The 7,816-nt window shown below is 39.2% G+C and overlaps 2 long non-coding RNA genes across 2 annotated transcripts; one reads left to right on the forward strand and one right to left on the reverse strand.

The window, feature by feature from the left end:
* Positions 1-757: 757 nt before the first annotated feature.
* Positions 758-3,498, forward strand: LOC123515180. The gene is made up of 4 exons (XR_006677812.1): positions 758-1,308; positions 1,991-2,287; positions 2,853-2,909; positions 3,205-3,498. It is a non-coding gene; the product is annotated as an uncharacterized LOC123515180 (long non-coding RNA).
* LOC123515181 lies at positions 3,042-5,234 on the reverse strand. The gene is made up of 2 exons (XR_006677813.1): positions 4,593-5,234; positions 3,042-3,996 (listed from the first exon to the last, which is right to left on the reverse strand). It is a non-coding gene; the product is annotated as an uncharacterized LOC123515181 (long non-coding RNA).
* Between the last annotated feature and the right edge of the window lie 2,582 nt (positions 5,235-7,816).

The raw sequence follows: 7,816 nt of genomic DNA on the forward strand, positions 1-7,816 counted from the left end.
GAGTGATGGTGGTGGTGGTATTATTCCTTTGTTTTCCGTTGGTTTCTCCTCCCGCACCCTCCCTGCCTTCCTCTCTCTCTCTCTCTCTTTGACATGTATCATTCCATAGCTTCCACGAATGGTTGAGTGGCATTGACACCCTCGCCTCCCGTGTGTCACCGCCCCGATAAGGCAGCAAGTGTTCCGGCCCAGGACTTATCATCTGTGAGTCCACCCCGCGGTGTCCCACTATGCCGGTGGTAACGAGAGAGAGAGAGAGAGAGAGAGAGAGAGAGAGAGAGAGAGAGAGAGAGAGAGAGAGAGAGAGAGAAGAGAGAGAGAGAGAGAGAGAGAGAGAGAGAGAGAGAGAGAGAGAGAGAGAGAGAGAGAGAGAGAGAGAGAGAGAGAGAGAGAAAAGAAAGAAAAAATAAGCTGAGGAGGTAGTAATACGAGTATAACACTATTTTCTTTCTTTAAACATTTTTCGAGTGAATGAGGGAGATAAGGAAAGAGGAAGAGGCGAATATAGAGAAAGAAAAAGACATGTATATGAGGAAGTGAGGAGAGGAGGAACGCGACGAAGAGATGATATTGAAGGGGTAAGAAGTGGCGCTAAGTCGTCCTAAATCACAAAATGGCGGAATTCGAGTCTTAAATCCTTAAGACGGCATCCTAAGCCTAAAGATGCGTCTTACTGCTAAAACACCTCCCGAGGTGTTTTAGCAGTAAGACGCGCTCCTAAGATTTCATCCTAAAAGTAAACATGGCCGCTCGAGGGGACCGCACCGCCACCACCTGCGACAGAGACGGTCGTTTCGTGAGAGGAAGGACGTCCTGAATGAGCTAGATGACCGTGAGCTGGTGAAGAGGTATTGGCAGGATCCTGCTGGTATCATTTTCGTGACAAATTTGGTGCGGGAAAGGCTGAAGAGACCAACTGCAAGGAACAAGGCCTCTCTCCCCGAGATGCAAGTTATCTTCACTGCGGTACCTCGCTATAGGAAAGATTGGTGCCATTGATGGGACGCACGTGATGATTGTGGCTCCTAGAGAGTATAAGGTAGAGTTTGTCAACAGGAAGAGATACCACAGCATCAACGTGCAGTTTGTGTTTGATGCTTGATACCACATTATTGATGTGGTTGCAAAGTGGCCGGGATTGGTTCACGATGCAAGAATACTTGCTCAAAGTGGACTCTGCACGATATTTGACAGCGGCATCGTCCCAGCTGGGTGTCACTTACTGGGAGATAGTGGCTATCCCAGCAAGAAGTGGCTACTGACTCCATACCTCAGACCACAGCCTGGAGCACAGTCTTCTTATAACAGGTAAGTTACTGAGTAGTAAAATTTAGATAAAGAGTTATCTAATTAATTACCCCACATCACACTAAACACAAAACTAATTATTTACCTCCTATATTTACACTTTTTCATATAAACTAATATAAAGTGCTAAATTAATTAATTAGGTAATTTTGAAGTTTTATTGCAGTTTCACACAATCTTGACCCTCCCCCCCCACCTTACTGGATTCCTCCATAAGATGAAGTAACCTAACCTAACATTTTGTAACCTCCTCATTGGGTTAGCATCATCCTCCATTAAGGTAGAGTAACTTAACATTTTGAAACTTGACCAGAACAACTGATAAGGTAAAGTAATTTAACATTGTGTACGCTTTGCCCCTTTGGATCCCCTTAAAGGGCTATAATTATGTAAGGTGTGTTGGTTGAATCACCAATACAACAAGAAAATTTCCAAATATTTAAGAGTTTCTTCTTTTTATTCTAAGTTTTCATGTGAATATATTAACCTAACCAATGTTATACTAGAGATTTTTTTATATGTTTCATAATGTTTAAGCTGCCATGTCACAAATCATTATCAAACAATGAATCTTAACTTAACCTTATACATGACATAACCTAAATGTTTGCAGAAATTAAATTAATGCATCATACCACTTTCAAGTACTGCATTGTAAGATTGAAATCTATATTAATTTCAGGGCCCACAAGAAAACCTGCAGCATTGTTGAGAGAGGCATCGGGCAGCTGAAGCCACATTTTCACATGCTACACAGTGAAATCCGAGTTGGTCCTCCATCCAAGGTCTGCCAAATTGTAGAGGTTTGTGCATTGCTGCACAACATCTGCAAAGCAAGAAACATCATTCTTCCTGAGGAAGAAGAACATCTTGCTGCAGCCGAGGATGGAGGCAACGAGGAGCGACCCCCAGCACAGAAAGTTCAAAGTCGCCATGAAGGAATCCTTTACAGGGATGAATTTGTTGTGCTTCACTTCAAGTAAGTAACACAACCCATAATGCTGATTATAGTAGCATTCTTCAGTTTTTTCTCCTCTGTCACTTTGTTATTTATATTTATATGTCTTGTTTTGTTGTGTGTGCACTGTTATGTTGGTGATTTCATCTTCCTTGTCTCACTCTCTGCCAGTCACCCACTATTGAAAAGATAGAGTTCTTCACAGATACCACAGTATCACTGTTCAGCCTTACAATATTTAAATGGGTTATGATGAATGTGTATCTCAGCAACATCTAAAAAAATAATTAACACACTTTCACAACTAACTTAAATGATTCTTTCTTAATTATTTTTCACTTATTTTTATGAGTGTGGCATTGACTACATTATCAATTGTTCTTATCTATCTATTCTATCTATCTATCTATCTATCTATATATATATATATATATATATATATATATATATATATATATATATATATATATATATATATATATATATATATATATATATATATATATATATATATATATATATATATATATATATATATATAATGTGATACAACATCAAGCAGTAAATCAATGTCTTTCTTTTACAGCATTGATGAGTGATGAGACACCAGTGTCATGACTGCTGAGATTGGTGTTATTCTCATGTAAGTTTTTTTTTTTTTTTTTTTCTCTCCCATACCTGAAGTAAGTAGATTGTAGGTTGAGCATATAGAAACTGCAGTTAATTTTGTGTTAACACTAATATTTGGTTGATTGGTTACAAACAAAACAAATAGTACATTATTTATATCTTTATTACTATTTTTTATTTGTTTGTTTCTGGTACTCTAGTTTTTGTGTGTAGTACATGTACTTAGCCTGTTCTGCTTCTTGCTTCCTTTCCTGAGCCATTATAGATTCTTCAAGGAGTGCAAGCTCAAGCTTCCTTTTCTTCTGCAGGTGGATGATCTCCTCCTCATCCACAAACACCAGTGATATACCAGGCAAGTCTGGCCCCTGTTGGTGCCACATCACTGGTGCTGGAAGTGGTGTGGCAGGTGCCTCCTCCTCAACACCCACTGCCTCGGTCACCACTTCTCTCTGTTGGGCTGCCTCTGCCACTTCCCCAGCATCATCTGCTGCCTGAACACTGCTGGCATCATTAGTTCTAACTTCAGAAACTAAGCTGATAATGTTTTTGGTTTTATTGCTAAGGACAAAAGTAACAGAAACCAGTAAATCTAGCTAAGGGTACAATGTGTTTGACTTAAATCCTATTCTGTTTGAAGGAAGCCCATGTCTAAGAAACTGTAAATACCTAAGACTCGTTATCATTAACACATTCACCCACTACAACACCATACTTATGAATGGGGAGAAGGGATAGGAATTAAGTTAACTTTATTAGTTTTTTTCTTTTCTTATTACTGTTTTATCTGTTTGGTTAAGGAATAAAAAAAAAAAATAAATAAATGAAATTTTCTCAACACTAGATAACAAATTTACCATTGTGTATAACTGTAAGTTGTAAACTAACTGGGAACACGAGTATTTTGGATTGCAGACATTTGAGACAACATTATGGCCTAATATTGCTATATCTACAAGTGGCTTATCCTTTGTTAAGGAAGGTGCATTCAATGATGCTTGCCTTATTGGTACACCCATGAATAGAGACATTCTTGGGGTCCAAAATCTCAAAGATTAACTCATCGAGCTGGGAGAGAGGAGGGTTGGCAGGAGGTCCACCACCTGGAAAGTATAATATAATCTTATTGCTAATGAATTGCAAATACAAATAAATAATTTATAAAGAACGTGTTTTCACATAACATATGTAACTCAGATGTGTGGTTGGAGTAATATTATTTGTCAGAGGTAGACATTGCATCATAATTAGTGTGTGCAATAAATGCATCCACTTCACAAAAAAAAAAAAAAAAAATGCAGGAAATGGCTGGCACTTTAATATATTAATCACTAGTACAAAACTTTCAATGTTGTTGCTTCCAAACTTAAAACAGGAACAGTTTACTGAAATTTATTCCTTAAAGTGGTTAGGTTCCATGATCTAAATCTCAAGTGACCTTAACAGTAGACCTGCTGAAACTTAGTATTTACTCAAATACTAGTAAGCTTCCTTGCAAAAAATAAATAACCATAAACAAATACTTTTCTTTAAGTGAAATTGCCTTACCTATTCAGTGCTTAAAAGGAATAATAAGATAAATCATATCTTTTGTTAGGGTGAAACTGAAATTTCTATCAAGCTCAAAAATATGAAAATCTTGCTGCAACTCACACACAAATATCACACAAAAAATAGCTCCCAAATTAATAACTCTTACCTGTGGCAGTCATGGCTTCTCTCTGCTTGCGGGTGTTCCGTCTTGCCTCAGATTTTATAATATGCCAATGTTTCTGGCACTCCTCAGTGCGGAGAATGTCTGACACGGCAGACACCTCCGCACTATTGGTCCTCCAAGCAGCATTTCTGGCTTCCTTAGAGCAGCCAGCTGTGGAGAAGTCGCTCCGGAGTATTTTTGCGAGAATTTTGTATAGGTGGGCCAGATGAAGGCGTCCAGTTCGTCTTCCTGTTCCTCTTCTTGTCTTGAGTCTCTTGAGTAGCCATGGTGCGCAGTCGAAGTTGGCGCCAAATGATTGTTGTTTTGACAAGATGACAACAGTGGTGGTAAATTTATACCTTCAATTATCAAGGTTAAAATGAAGAGGTGATTGTTGAAAACTAACTAGATAAATATGTTTTTTATTTAAAATATAATAATTACGTATTTTTACCCGTTTCTTGCAAAATTCCTCAAAAAACATTACATAACGTCTGCTCATGTTAGCGGTTAGCGGTGTAAGCGCCTAAAGACGGTTACTTAACAAAGCATCCTGCTAGGAAAGATTCTTAGCGCTTAAGTCTCGTAGGTTAAGTACTTTTCCTAACTAAGACGGCATCTTTGTGGAGTTTTATAAGTACGGCCCCAGGGTCTCTGCAAAAATAATGTCTTTTCCTTATTTCATCGTTTCCTGGTTACCACAGGAAAAAAAGTTTTAAATCCTCCAGATTGCTATCACAAAAAAAAACAATTATTCATCCCTATTCTGTTTGGCGTTTGCTTAGTTTTGTTTTCACCCCTTCTTTTACATCTTTAGTTTTTCAGTTCGATGTCACTAAACATGAGACACCTCGCATCTCTAAAGTTTGCTGGCCTCCACTACTCTCTGTTATTGTCAGTCAGTATCGTTAAGGTGTTCTTTATCCATAGTTTTGTTCCCTTTTTCCTTATAAACCTTCATATTATCTGAAGTGTTTTTGCTGCATATGTGAGCTTACGTACTGTCAGATTATTCTTGCTAATCATAATTTATCCATTTTCCTCTTTTGTACTTTATTGTTCCTTTCTATACCTTATGTTGCTGAGGTTATTGTTGTTTTCTTTATTTCTCTCTCTATCATTTGATGTTACCTTAGTTCTGTTTGCTGTTTTAATGGCTTTGCTACTATCAGATTTTTTTTTTTTTTATTATATTTTTTTTCTTGTTCCATTCGTTTATACCTGAAGCTACTATTTTCAAAACAAATTATCATGTAAGGTGTAGCTACTGTATGCGTGAGGTGCAGTAGTGATTAGGCACATATGCTGAGTTAGTTTAGCGGATGAGTGATGACTTGTTACTGGTGGTTGTGGTGGTAATGGTGTGCATAGTGCTGGTGGTGGTGTTGGTGGTGGCTTGTGCCACACAGTCCGTTTGTGCGGAAAGCCAAGGTCGACATCGGCTTGCTATTCGTAAAGGTACCAAGTACGCATGTAAGAGTATTATCAGTACAAAGGCGAGGCAAGGCAAGGAGTATGCAGCTGGATCGCGATCTGTTGGTGTAAGATGATAATCAGATGTGCTAACAGCGAGCAGCAAGATGATAATTATTCTAAAAGCAACCCAATAAGGTCAGGCAGCGTGATAATTTATAGAGACAACAGTAAAGGATGTGATGATATTTGTTTTGATTTTGATCAGCAAAATTATGTATGTAGTGACTTGTTGAGAATGTGTGTGTACACTACAGTGACGCAGGAGAGAGAGAGAGAGAGAGAGAGAGAGAGAGAGATTCACTCACACATCAAAGCCACAAACAACTACGTATACAGCCCCAGCAAATACAAGGGTAAAATCTGAAAACTTGTAAGAAAAAGTAGTTAAACTTGACAGTGATGAAGATCTCTTAAGAATGCTAGACTTGTTTCTTAGATGTTAATGGTTTGCTAATGAAATTTTCCCTTTTTACTTAATATTATCAAGAAAGAATTACACCAACTCAGTGACCAACCAGGCAGTTTATGTTATAATTACCAACCAATCTGTTTAGAGACGATGTGATAAGTGTTTTATTAGCCCTTTCAGTGTTTGACAGCTTTCATGTAATCGCCTTAAACATGTTTTAATATATCATATGCTAAAGTCTCGTGAATAGACACGCCCCCACGAATAGGCTAGATTGACTTCCTATTCTCTCTCTCTCTCTCTCTCTCTCTGTGTGTGTGTGTGTGTGTGTGTGTGGTCATGTGGCCATGAAAATGCACCATTTCTTACTGACCTAAATGTTAGAGTGAACGACTATAAAAGCAAAAGGAACTGAAGTCCAGGAAAGAATTGGGTAAAATTTTTTTCTCTTATCACATACATGAACTCCACCTACATATATATTTACGTAACCTAATGATAATTCTGTCTCCTTAATTCACCATCCTTATTGCATTTATATGGGCTGTGATACTATGGTTTTGTTTTGTTTCTTGTATAGTGAGCGGTATGTAAAATCAGCTTTATGGACATTTTATGTACAATTTTACGCCAGGCCGTTAACTTTCTCTAATATGCGTGGTGCAACCATTCATGTGGCTTGACCGCTGCTGTGAACTTGACAATAACGAGAGATGCAAGTCAATCCAACGACATGGTCGACGACTCATGCTGAGATGTCTATTGAGGTAGACATGCAGACAGACGTACAGATAGAAAAGCGAATAGAGAGACATACATACAGCAAGACAAGCAGAAAGACAGGCAGACAGATAGAATACCTACTGACAGACAGATACACACACACACACACACACACACACACACACACACACACACACACACACACACACACACACACACAGACTGACACACACACACACACACACACACACACACACACACACACACACACACACAGGTGCACACAGACTGACACACACACACAGGCGCACACACACACACACACACACACACACACACACACACAGGTGCACACAGACTGACACACACACAGGCGCACACACACACACACACACACACACACGCGCGCGCGCGCATGTTCGTTGGCTCACACACGCACACAGGCGTGCATACACATGCACACAAGCGCGTGCACACATGCACACAAGCGCACACACATACATGCACACAAGCGCGCGCGCGCACACACACACACACACACACACACACACACACACACGTGCGCCCACAAACACGCACGTGCACGCGCACAAACACACGCTTGCTCGCATAAATACAC

The sequence above is a fragment of the Portunus trituberculatus genome, chromosome 38 (assembly GCF_017591435.1).
Source record: "Portunus trituberculatus isolate SZX2019 chromosome 38, ASM1759143v1, whole genome shotgun sequence".
In the NCBI taxonomy this organism is placed as follows: Eukaryota; Metazoa; Arthropoda; class Malacostraca; order Decapoda; family Portunidae; genus Portunus; species Portunus trituberculatus.